Source organism: Electrophorus electricus, chromosome 9 (genome assembly GCF_041902795.1).
Source record: "Electrophorus electricus isolate QZ-2024a chromosome 9, ASM4190279v1, whole genome shotgun sequence".
NCBI classification, from domain to species: Eukaryota; Metazoa; Chordata; class Actinopteri; order Gymnotiformes; family Gymnotidae; genus Electrophorus; species Electrophorus electricus.
The window spans coordinates 33564853-33578506 of NC_137505.1; positions in this window are offsets into that span (position 1 = coordinate 33564853).

Here is a 13654-nt window from a genome sequence, read left to right on the forward strand (position 1 = left end):
GTGCTTTGAACGATTTAAAGAGTGAAACGGTCTGAAGTGTGCCCAGGCCCAGAGCTCCTTTGCTGGGCATGACTGTGTGAACTCTTGTGCATGGAAGTCTGGTTGTAGTATTATTTAAAGGGTCAAACTGCATGAAGTGTGCCCAGGCCCCGAGCTACTTTGCTGGGCATGACTGTGTGACCTCTTGTGCCTGGAAGTCTGGTTGTAGTATTATTTAAAGAGTCAAACTGCATGAAGTGTGCCCAGGCCCAGAGCTCCTTTGCTGGGCATGACTGTGTGAACTCTTGTGCATGGAAGTCTGGTTGTAGTATTATTTAAAGGGTCAAACTGCATGAAGTGTGCCCAGGCCCAGAGCTACGTTGCTGGGCATGATTCTGTGACCTCTTGGGCCTTGAAATGTGGTGCTTTGAACGATTTAAAGAGTGAAACGGTCTGAAGTGTGCCCAGGCTCCGAGCTACTTTGCTGGACATGACTGCGTGACGTCTTGTGCCTTGAAGTCTGGTTGTAGTATTATTTAAAGGGTCAAACTGCATGAAGTGTGCCCAGGCCCAGAGCTACGTTGCTGGGCATGACTGCGTGACCTCTTGTGCCTTGAAATGTGGTGCTTTGAACGATTTAAAGAATGAAACGGTCTGAAGTGTGCCCACGTTTAAAGCAACCTTGCTGGGCATGACTGTGTGACCTCTTGTGCCTGGAAGTCTGGTTGTAGTATTATTTAAAGGGTCAAACTGCATGAAGTGTGCCCAGGCCCAGAGCTCCTTTGCTGGGCATGATTCTGTGACCTCTTGGGCCTTGAAATGTGGTGCTTTGAACGATTTAAAGAATGAAACGGTCTGAAGTGTGCCCACGTTTAAAGCTACTTTGCTGGGCATGACTGTGTGACCTCTTGTGCCTGGAAGTCTGGTTGTAGTATTATTTAAAGGGTCAAACTGTGCCCTGTAAACCACACTGTGCCCTTCTGCGAAGAGCAAAGACGGTAAGGAAATCTCACAATTAATATCGTGATATGTCATCAGCTTGGCAAACGTCACATCCGGGTCAACCCAACACCATCTCAGCCTGCAGATGGCGTAAGTTTACACGACGGATTCTTTTATTCTCTTCAACGACAAAACTCAGGTCTATACACCAAAAATATGGCTGATTAAAATGCACGTAAATTAAATTTAGAGTCAATAAAATGCATATGAATTGACGTTTTGACTGATAAGTAGTTTTATTTGACTCAAGTTTAATCAACTTATCTTTCAACTTTATCCATTTTTATTACTTGCCTTATTTATCGTTTATTTGAAGTTTGCGGGCGCAACGTTCTGATTGACATTTTTGCCTCGAGAGGCGGAAGTAACGAAAATTGCTTGGGTTAAACCATGGATTGATTAATTAATGAATGTTATTGGATAAACAAGGCAACTAAAACAGTTACTAATGTTAAGTGATAAAAGAGTCCGGTAACACAAACGGCTTGAGTTAAACGTTAAATGACGTGACACAAAGTTATTCCAATTATTTAATTATATACCACTGTAGTATTTAGTTCACATGCATTTGTTGTTTACACCCTCATAGAAACTCCCTTGGTCATGAATGATCAAACTTGATATTTGATTTTTAAAAATATATCAAATCAAGACTGTTTTAATCCTATCACTTACATTTTCAATTCACAAGCATTTTTTCATGACCAGTTTATATTTTCATGGATTTTTATCAGCTTCGATTTCATCATTTAGAATTTGCTAGTTCCTCCACTCATGTGCCTGAAATGTTACTAAATTAGTAGATTCATTCCTGTTTGAGGAATTCTGGCTTGTGTTTATTGTCTGTGGGCAGAAAGGCTTTCCTAGATGCCAACTGGCAAAATGTTCCAAGATTTCTAAGAAATTATTAAACTTCCCTAAAAAAAACACACACACAAAAAAACCAAATAAGTAAGCTGAGAGAACTAAAACGAAAGCTATAAATACAACTTGACAGTTTTCAGCAGCAGGCGAATTTGTACGGTTACTGAGCTGCCGTCTAGCTAGCTAGCTAGCTACCGGAAGCACTTTTAACAGTGCAAAGTCAGTAGCTAGCTAGCTACTGTAGCTAGCTAGCTAGCTAGCTACTGACTTTGCACTGTTAAAAGTGCTTCCGGTAGCTAGCTAGGTAGCTTGGTAATGGCTTTGCACTGTTAACCGTGCAGCCGGTAACTAGCGGTATCTAGTGGTTTAAATGCTTGCGGTTTAAATGCTTGGTGGACATTTGATTGTATGGTTTACTGAGCTGAAGGCTAGCTAGCTACTTTACTGGGTATGATTCTGTGACCTCCTGGGCTTGGAGGTCTGTTTCTAGTTTTGGTTAAAGGGTCAAACTGCATGGTCTGCCCAGGCGCAGAGCTCCTTTGCTGGGCATGACTGTGTGACCTGGAAGTCTGGTTGTAGTATGATTTTAAAGGGTCAAATGGTCTCCATTGTGTGTCCAGGTTTAAAGCTACTTTGCTGCGCATGTGATTTGGACCCATCGGGTACGGAAGCCTTTCTGTCACGTGCTCGTTTTCCACGCCTTCAGCGCAGGTAGCCTGCGAATTTAAAACCGACGCGCATTTTATTCTTTTCCCCTTTTATCCTTTCATATCTCTCGGCTACCTTGGAGAAGAGACACGCACGCGGGCTCGTTGGAAAGCTCTGGATCTCAGGATTCAGCCGGTGCTAGCGCCATCCAGATCGGACCCGCCATTCTCACGCTACGATTTTTTAAACGTGGCGGGCGGCGGAGAAAAGTCGCGCGCCGGACGTCTTTGCGGCGTAATATCTCTGGGCTCCTTTGGAGTAGAAAGTCTGTTCATGGCTCTTTGGAAAGGACTGCATCTCCCCTCTAATCGCCTTCGAGCGGCACGCGGATCGGACCCACCATTCTCACGCTACGATTTTTTTAAAGCCGCCAGGGACGGGCCGAAAGCGTGGCAGGTGGCGTTCGTTAGGGACAGTCATGGAGGTGATGCGCACCGAGTTGCAGGCCATTTGGACTTGGCCCGACCTAGATGTGAGTGTTCAAAGTCAGCGCGTTTGTTTAAACTTTCTCCTCCAATTCGTTGTAATTGCGTGTGTGCGCGTGAACACTAGGTTTGTGGAGGGGTGCGTCCCTGGACGGTACAAAGGGAGACGGTGTGTGGCCTGGCTGGGTGAGGTTGCAGTTTGCTGTGCATGAGAGATTGGCATGTGGTGCCCTGGAGGTGTGGTTGTTCCAGGAGGGGCAAGGTGGCGTAGTGTGGCTGGGTGACGGTGCGCTTCACTGGGCATGTGGTTGTGAGTTGCAGGCCCAATCCTTTGAATGACAGAAAGGATCTGATTTGTTTCCAGGTTTAAACGTACTTTGCTGGGTATGACTGTGACCTCTTGGGCCAGGAAGTCTGTTTCTAGTTTTATTTAAACGGTCAAACTGCGTGAAGTGTGCCCAGGCCCAGCTCCTTTGCTGGGCATGATTCTGTGACCTCTTGGGCCTTGAAATGTGGTGCTTTGAACGATTTAAAGAGTGAAACGGTCTGAAGTGTGCCCAGGCCCAGAGCTCCTTTGCTGGGCATGACTGTGTGAACTCTTGTGCATGGAAGTCTGGTTGTAGTATTATTTAAAGGGTCAAACTGCATGAAGTGTGCCCAGGCCCCGAGCTACTTTGCTGGGCATGACTGTGTGACCTCTTGTGCCTGGAAGTCTGGTTGTAGTATTATTTAAAGAGTCAAACTGCATGAAGTGTGCCCAGGCCCAGAGCTCCTTTGCTGGGCATGACTGTGTGAACTCTTGTGCATGGAAGTCTGGTTGTAGTATTATTTAAAGGGTCAAACTGCATGAAGTGTGCCCAGGCCCAGAGCTACGTTGCTGGGCATGATTCTGTGACCTCTTGGGCCTTGAAATGTGGTGCTTTGAACGATTTAAAGAGTGAAACGGTCTGAAGTGTGCCCACGTTTAAAGCAACCTTGCTGGGCATGACTGTGTGACCTCTTGTGCCTGGAAGTCTGGTTGTAGTATTATTTAAAGGGTCAAACTGCATGAAGTGTGCCCAGGCCCAGAGCTACTTTGCTGGGTATGACTGTGTGACCTCTTGTGCCTGGAAGTCTGGTTGTAGTATTATTTAAAGGGTCAAACTGCATGGTGTGCCCAGGCCCAGAGCTCCTTTGCTGGGCATGACTGTGTGAACTCTTGTGCATGGAAGTCTGGTTGTAGTATTATTTAAAGGGTCAAACTGCATGAAGTGTGCCCTGGCCCAGAGCTCCTTTGCTGGGCATGATTCTGTGACCTCTTGGGCCTTGAAATGTGGTGCTTTGAACGATTTAAAGAGTGAAACGGTCTGAAGTGTGCCCACGTTTAAAGCAACCTTGCTGGGCATGACTGCGTGACGTCTTGTGCCTGGAAGTCTGGTTGTAGTATTATTTAAAGGGTCAAACTGCATGAAGTGTGCCCAGGCCCAGAGCTACGTTGCTGGGCATGATTCTGTGACCTCTTGGGCCTTGAAATGTGGTGCTTTGAACGATTTAAAGAGTGAAACGGTCTGAAGTGTGCCCACGTTTAAAGCAACCTTGCTGGGCATGACTGCGTGACCTCTTGTGCCTGGAAGTCTGGTTGTAGTATTATTTAAAGGGTCAAACTGCATGAAGTGTGCCCAGGCTCCGAGCTACTTTGCTGGGCATGACTGCGTGACCTCTTGTGCCTGGAAGTCTGGTTGTAGTATTATTTAAAGGGTCAAACTGCATGAAGTGTGCCCAGGCCCAGAGCTACGTTGCTGGGCATGATTCTGTGACCTCTTGGGCCTTGAAATGTGGTGCTTTGAACGATTTAAAGAGTGAAACGGTCTGAAGTGTGCCCACGTTTAATGCAACCTTGCTGGGCATGACTGTGTGACCTCTTGTGCATGGAAGTCTGGTTGTAGTATTATTTAAAGGGTCAAACTGCATGAAGTGTGCCCAGGCCCAGAGCTACGTTGCTGGGCATGATTCTGTGACCTCTTGGGCCTTGAAATGTGGTGCTTTGAACGATTTAAAGAGTGAAACGGTCTGAAGTGTGCCCACGTTTAATGCAACCTTGCTGGGCATGACTGTGTGACCTCTTGTGCATGGAAGTCTGGTTGTAGTATTATTTAAAGGGTCAAATTGCATGAAGTGTGCCCAGGCCCAGAGCTACTTTGCTGGGCATGACTGCGTGACCTCTTGGGCCTTGAAATGTGGTGCTTTGAACGATTTAAAGAGTGAAACGGTCTGAAGTGTGCCCAGGCCCAGAGCTCCTTTGCTGGGCATGACTGTGTGAACTCTTGTGCATGGAAGTCTGGTTGTAGTATTATTTAAAGGGTCAAACTGCATGAAGTGTGCCCAGGCCCCGAGCTACTTTGCTGGGCATGACTGTGTGACCTCTTGTGCCTGGAAGTCTGGTTGTAGTATTATTTAAAGAGTCAAACTGCATGAAGTGTGCCCAGGCCCAAAGCTACTTTGCTGGGCATGACTGTGTGACCTCTTGTGCCTGGAAGTCTGGTTGTAGTATTATTTAAAGGGTCAAACTGCATGAAGTGTGCCCATGCCCAGAGCTACGTTGCTGGGCATGACTGCGTGACCTCTTGGGCCTTGAAATGTGGTGCTTTGAACGATTTAAAGAGTGAAACGGTCTGAAGTGTGCCCACGTTTAAAGCAACCTTGCTGGGCATGACTGTGTGACCTCTTGTGCCTGGAAGTCTGGTTGTAGTATTATTTAAAGGGTCAAACTGCATGAAGTGTGCCCAGGCCCAGAGCTACGTTGCTGGGCATGACTGCGTGACCTCTTGGGCCTTGAAATGTGGTGCTTTGAACGATTTAAAGAGTGAAACGGTCTGAAGTGTGCCCAGGCCCAGAGCTACTTTGCTGGGCATGACTGTGTGACCTCTTGTGCCTGGAAGTCTAGTTGTAGTATTATTTAAAGAGTCAAACTGCATGAAGTGTGCCCAGGTCCAGAGCTACTTTGCTGGGCATGACTGTCTGACCTCTTGGGCCTGGAAGTCTGGTTGTAGTATTATTTAAAGGGTCAAACTGCATGAAGTGTGCCCAGGCCCAGAGCTCCTTTGCTGGGCATGACTGTGTGACCTCTTGTGCCTGGAAGTCTGGTTGTAGTATTATTTAAAGGGTCAAACTGCATGAAGTGTGCCCAGGGCCCGAACTACTTTGCTGGGCATGACTGTGTGACCTCTTGTGCCTGGAAGTCTGGTTGTAGTATTATTTAAAGGGTCAAACTGTGCCCTGTAAACCACACTGTGCCCTTCTGCGAAGAGCAAAGATGGTAAGGAAATCTCACAATTAATATCGTGATATGTCATCAGCTTGGCAAACGTCACATCCGGGTCAACCCAACACCATCTCAGCCTGCAGATGGCGTAAGTTTACACGACGGATTCTTTTATTCTCTTCAACGACAAAACTCAGGTCTATACACCAAAAATATGGCTGATTAAAATGCACGTAAATTAAATTTAGAGTCAATAAAATGCATATGAATTGACGTTTTGACTGATAAGTAGTTTTATTTGACTCAAGTTTAATCAACTTATCTTTCAACTTTATCCATTTTTATTACTTGCCTTATTTATCGTTTATTTGAAGTTTGCGGGCGCAACGTTCTGATTGACATTTTTGCCTCGAGAGGCGGAAGTAACGAAAATTGCTTGGGTTAAACCATGGATTGATTAATTAATGAATGTTATTGGATAAACAAGGCAACTAAAACAGTTACTAATGTTAAGTGATAAAAGAGTCCGGTAACACAAACGGCTTGAGTTAAACGTTAAATGACGTGACACAAAGTTATTCCAATTATTTAATTATATACCACTGTAGTATTTAGTTCACATGCATTTGTTGTTTACACCCTCATAGAAACTCCCTTGGTCATGAATGATCAAACTTGATATTTGATTTTTAAAAATATATCAAATCAAGACTGTTTTAATCCTATCACTTACATTTTCAATTCACAAGCATTTTTTCATGACCAGTTTATATTTTCATGGATTTTTATCAGCTTCGATTTCATCATTTAGAATTTGCTAGTTCCTCCACTCATGTGCCTGAAATGTTACTAAATTAGTAGATTCATTCCTGTTTGAGGAATTCTGGCTTGTGTTTATTGTCTGTGGGCAGAAAGGCTTTCCTAGATGCCAACTGGCAAAATGTTCCAAGATTTCTAAGAAATTATTAAACTTCCCTAAAAAAAAACACACACAAAAAAACCAAATAAGTAAGCTGAGAGAACTAAAACGAAAGCTATAAATACAACTTGACAGTTTTCAGCAGCAGGCGAATTTGTACGGTTACTGAGCTGCCGTCTAGCTAGCTAGCTAGCTACCGGAAGCACTTTTAACAGTGCAAAGTCAGTAGCTAGCTAGCTACTGTAGCTAGCTAGCTAGCTAGCTAGCTACTGACTTTGCACTGTTAAAAGTGCTTCCGGTAGCTAGCTAGGTAGCTTGGTAATGGCTTTGCACTGTTAACCGTGCAGCCGGTAACTAGCGGTATCTAGTGGTTTAAATGCTTGCGGTTTAAATGCTTGGTGGACATTTGATTGTATGGTTTACTGAGCTGAAGGCTAGCTAGCTACTTTACTGGGTATGATTCTGTGACCTCCTGGGCTTGGAGGTCTGTTTCTAGTTTTGGTTAAAGGGTCAAACTGCATGGTCTGCCCAGGCGCAGAGCTCCTTTGCTGGGCATGACTGTGTGACCTGGAAGTCTGGTTGTAGTATGATTTTAAAGGGTCAAATGGTCTCCATTGTGTGTCCAGGTTTAAAGCTACTTTGCTGCGCATGTGATTTGGACCCATCGGGTACGGAAGCCTTTCCGTCACGTGCTCGTTTTCCACGCCTTCAGCGCAGGTAGCCTGCGAATTTAAAACCGACGCGCATTTTATTCTTTTCCCCTTTTATCCTTTCATATCTCTCGGCTACCTTGGAGAAGAGACACGCACGCGGGCTCGTTGGAAAGCTCTGGATCTCAGGATTCAGCCGGTGCTAGCGCCATCCAGATCGGACCCGCCATTCTCACGCTACGATTTTTTAAACGTGGCGGGCGGCGGAGAAAAGTCGCGCGCCGGACGTCTTTGCGGCGTAATATCTCTGGGCTCCTTTGGAGTAGAAAGTCTGTTCATGGCTCTTTGGAAAGGGCTGCATCTCCCCTCTAATCGCCTTCGAGCGGCACGCGGATCGGACCCACCATTCTCACGCTACGATTTTTTTAAAGCCGCCAGGGACGGGCCGAAAGCGTGGCAGGTGGCGTTCGTTAGGGACAGTCATGGAGGTGATGCGCACCGAGTTGCAGGCCATTTGGACTTGGCCCGACCTAGATGTGAGTGTTCAAAGTCAGCGCGTTTGTTTAAACTTTCTCCTCCAATTCGTTGTAATTGCGTGTGTGCGCGTGAACACCAGGTTTGTGGAGGGGTGCGTCCCTGGACGGTACAAAGGGAGACGGTGTGTGGCCTGGCTGGGTGAGGTTGCAGTTTGCTGTGCATGAGAGATTGGCATGTGGTGCCCTGGAGGTGTGGTTGTTCCAGGAGGGGCAAGGTGGCGTAGTGTGGCTGGGTGACGGTGCGCTTCACTGGGCATGTGGTTGTGAGTTGCAGGCCCAATCCTTTGAATGACAGAAAGGATCTGATTTGTTTCCAGGTTTAAACGTACTTTGCTGGGTATGACTGTGACCTCTTGGGCCAGGAAGTCTGTTTCTAGTTTTATTTAAACGGTCAAACTGCGTGAAGTGTGCCCAGGCCCAGCTCCTTTGCTGGGCATGATTCTGTGACCTCTTGTGCCTTGAAATGTGGTGCATTGAACGATTTAAAGAATGAAACGGTCTGAAGTGTGCCCACGTTTAAAGCAACCTTGCTGGGCATGACTGTGTGACCTCTTGTGCCTGGAAGTCTGGTTGTAGTATTATTTAAAGGGTCAAACTGCATGAAGTGTGCACAGGCCCAGAGCTCCTTTGCTGGGCATGACTGTGTGAACTCTTGTGCATGGAAGTCTGGTTGTAGTATTATTTAAAGGGTCAAACTGCATGAAGTGGGCCCAGCCCCAAAGCTACTTTGCTGGGCATGATTCTGTGACCTCTTGGGCCTTGAAATGTGGTGCTTTGAACGATTTAAAGAGTGAAACGGTCTGAAGTGTGCCCACGTTTAAAGCAACCTTGCTGGGCATGACTGTGTGACCTCTTGGGCCAGGAAGTCTGTTTCTAGATTTATTTAAACGGTCAAACTGCGTGAAGTGTGTATAGGCCCAGAGTTACTTTTCTGGGCATGACTGTGTGACCTCTTGGGCCTGGAGGTCTGGTGTTTCCATTATATAAAAGGTGAAATGGCCTGAAGTGTACACAGGCCCAGAGCTACTTTGATGGGCATGATTTTGTGACCTCCTGGGCTTTGAGTTCTGTTTCTAGTTTTGGTTAAAGGGTCAAATTGCATGGTCTGCCCAGGCCCATAGCGACTTTGCTGGGCATGACTGTGTGACCTCTTGTGCCTGGAAGTCTGGTTGTAGTATTATTTAAAGGGTCAAACTGCATGAAGTGTGCCCAGGCCCAGAGCTACTTTGCTGGGCATGATTCTGTGACCTCTTGGGCCTTAAAATGTGGTGCTTTGAACGATTTAAAGAGTGAAACGGTCTGAAGTGTGCCCACGTTTAAAGCAACCTTGCTGGGCATGACTGTGTGACCTCTTGTGCCTGGAAGTCTGGTTGTAGTATTATTTAAAGGGTCAAACTGCATGAAGTGTGCCCAGGCTCCGAGCTACTTTGCTGGGCATGACTGCGTGACCTCTTGGGCCTTGAAATGTGGTGCTTTGAACGATTTAAAGAGTGAAACGGTCTGAAGTGTGCCCAGGCCCAGAGCTCCTTTGCTGGGCATGACTGTGTGAACTCTTGTGCATGGAAGTCTGGTTGTAGTATTATTTAAAGGGTCAAACTGCATGAAGTGTGCCCAGGCCCCGAGCTACTTTGCTGGGCATGACTGTGTGACCTCTTGTGCCTGGAAGTCTGGTTGTAGTATTATTTAAAGAGTCAAACTGCATGAAGTGTGCCCAGGCCCAGAGCTCCTTTGCTGGGCATGACTGTGTGAACTCTTGTGCATGGAAGTCTGGTTGTAGTATTATTTAAAGGGTCAAACTGCATGAAGTGTGCCCAGGCCCAGAGCTACGTTGCTGGGCATGATTCTGTGACCTCTTGGGCCTTGAAATGTGGTGCTTTGAACGATTTAAAGAGTGAAACGGTCTGAAGTGTGCCCAGGCTCCGAGCTACTTTGCTGGACATGACTGCGTGACGTCTTGTGCCTTGAAGTCTGGTTGTAGTATTATTTAAAGGGTCAAACTGCATGAAGTGTGCCCAGGCCCAGAGCTACGTTGCTGGGCATGACTGCGTGACCTCTTGTGCCTTGAAATGTGGTGCTTTGAACGATTTAAAGAATGAAACGGTCTGAAGTGTGCCCACGTTTAAAGCAACCTTGCTGGGCATGACTGTGTGACCTCTTGTGCCTGGAAGTCTGGTTGTAGTATTATTTAAAGGGTCAAACTGCATGAAGTGTGCCCAGGCCCAGAGCTCCTTTGCTGGGCATGATTCTGTGACCTCTTGGGCCTTGAAATGTGGTGCTTTGAACGATTTAAAGAATGAAACGGTCTGAAGTGTGCCCACGTTTAAAGCTACTTTGCTGGGCATGACTGTGTGACCTCTTGTGCCTGGAAGTCTGGTTGTAGTATTATTTAAAGGGTCAAACTGTGCCCTGTAAACCACACTGTGCCCTTCTGCGAAGAGCAAAGACGGTAAGGAAATCTCACAATTAATATCGTGATATGTCATCAGCTTGGCAAACGTCACATCCGGGTCAACCCAACACCATCTCAGCCTGCAGATGGCGTAAGTTTACACGACGGATTCTTTTATTCTCTTCAACGACAAAACTCAGGTCTATACACCAAAAATATGGCTGATTAAAATGCACGTAAATTAAATTTAGAGTCAATAAAATGCATATGAATTGACGTTTTGACTGATAAGTAGTTTTATTTGACTCAAGTTTAATCAACTTATCTTTCAACTTTATCCATTTTTATTACTTGCCTTATTTATCGTTTATTTGAAGTTTGCGGGCGCAACGTTCTGATTGACATTTTTGCCTCGAGAGGCGGAAGTAACGAAAATTGCTTAGGTTAAACCATGGATTGATTAATTAATGAATGTTATTGGATAAACAAGGCAACTAAAACAGTTACTAATGTTAAGTGATAAAAGAGTCCGGTAACACAAACGGCTTGAGTTAAACGTTAAATGACGTGACACAAAGTTATTCCAATTATTTAATTATATACCACTGTAGTATTTAGTTCACATGCATTTGTTGTTTACACCCTCATAGAAACTCCCTTGGTCATGAATGATCAAACTTGATATTTGATTTTTAAAAATATATCAAATCAAGACTGTTTTAATCCTATCACTTACATTTTCAATTCACAAGCATTTTTTCATGACCAGTTTATATTTTCATGGATTTTTATCAGCTTCGATTTCATCATTTAGAATTTGCTAGTTCCTCCACTCATGTGCCTGAAATGTTACTAAATTAGTAGATTCATTCCTGTTTGAGGAATTCTGGCTTGTGTTTATTGTCTGTGGGCAGAAAGGCTTTCCTAGATGCCAACTGGCAAAATGTTCCAAGATTTCTAAGAAATTATTAAACTTCCCTAAAAAAAAACACACACAAAAAAACCAAATAAGTAAGCTGAGAGAACTAAAACGAAAGCTATAAATACAACTTGACAGTTTTCAGCAGCAGGCGAATTTGTACGGTTACTGAGCTGCCGTCTAGCTAGCTAGCTAGCTACCGGAAGCACTTTTAACAGTGCAAAGTCAGTAGCTAGCTAGCTACTGTAGCTAGCTAGCTAGCTAGCTACTGACTTTGCACTGTTAAAAGTGCTTCCGGTAGCTAGCTAGGTAGCTTGGTAATGGCTTTGCACTGTTAACCGTGCAGCCGGTAACTAGCGGTATCTAGTGGTTTAAATGCTTGCGGTTTAAATGCTTGGTGGACATTTGATTGTATGGTTTACTGAGCTGAAGGCTAGCTAGCTACTTTACTGGGTATGATTCTGTGACCTCCTGGGCTTGGAGGTCTGTTTCTAGTTTTGGTTAAAGGGTCAAACTGCATGGTCTGCCCAGGCGCAGAGCTCCTTTGCTGGGCATGACTGTGTGACCTGGAAGTCTGGTTGTAGTATGATTTTAAAGGGTCAAATGGTCTCCATTGTGTGTCCAGGTTTAAAGCTACTTTGCTGCGCATGTGATTTGGACCCATCGGGTACGGAAGCCTTTCTGTCACGTGCTCGTTTTCCACGCCTTCAGCGCAGGTAGCCTGCGAATTTAAAACCGACGCGCATTTTATTCTTTTCCCCTTTTATCCTTTCATATCTCTCGGCTACCTTGGAGAAGAGACACGCACGCGGGCTCGTTGGAAAGCTCTGGATCTCAGGATTCAGCCGGTGCTAGCGCCATCCAGATCAGACCCGCCATTCTCACGCTACGATTTTTTAAACGTGGCGGGCGGCGGAGAAAAGTCGCGCGCCGGACGTCTTTGCGGCGTAATATCTCTGGGCTCCTTTGGAGTAGAAAGTCTGTTCATGGCTCTTTGGAAAGGACTGCATCTCCCCTCTAATCGCCTTCGAGCGGCACGCGGATCGGACCCACCATTCTCACGCTACGATTTTTTTAAAGCCGCCAGGGACGGGCCGAAAGCGTGGCAGGTGGCGTTCGTTAGGGACAGTCATGGAGGTGATGCGCACCGAGTTGCAGGCCATTTGGACTTGGCCCGACCTAGATGTGAGTGTTCAAAGTCAGCGCGTTTGTTTAAACTTTCTCCTCCAATTCGTTGTAATTGCGTGTGTGCGCGTGAACACTAGGTTTGTGGAGGGGTGCGTCCCTGGACGGTACAAAGGGAGACGGTGTGTGGCCTGGCTGGGTGAGGTTGCAGTTTGCTGTGCATGAGAGATTGGCATGTGGTGCCCTGGAGGTGTGGTTGTTCCAGGAGGGGCAAGGTGGCGTAGTGTGGCTGGGTGACGGTGCGCTTCACTGGGCATGTGGTTGTGAGTTGCAGGCCCAATCCTTTGAATGACAGAAAGGATCTGATTTGTTTCCAGGTTTAAACGTACTTTGCTGGGTATGACTGTGACCTCTTGGGCCAGGAAGTCTGTTTCTAGTTTTATTTAAACGGTCAAACTGCGTGAAGTGTGCCCAGGCCCAGCTCCTTTGCTGGGCATGATTCTGTGACCTCTTGGGCCTTGAAATGTGGTGCTTTGAACGATTTAAAGAGTGAAACGGTCTGAAGTGTGCCCAGGCCCAGAGCTCCTTTGCTGGGCATGACTGTGTGAACTCTTGTGCATGGAAGTCTGGTTGTAGTATTATTTAAAGGGTCAAACTGCATGAAGTGTGCCCAGGCCCCGAGCTACTTTGCTGGGCATGACTGTGTGACCTCTTGTGCCTGGAAGTCTGGTTGTAGTATTATTTAAAGAGTCAAACTGCATGAAGTGTGCCCAGGCCCAGAGCTCCTTTGCTGGGCATGACTGTGTGAACTCTTGTGCATGGAAGTCTGGTTGTAGTATTATTTAAAGGGTCAAACTGCATGAAGTGTGCCCAGGCCCAGAGCTACGTTGCTGGGCA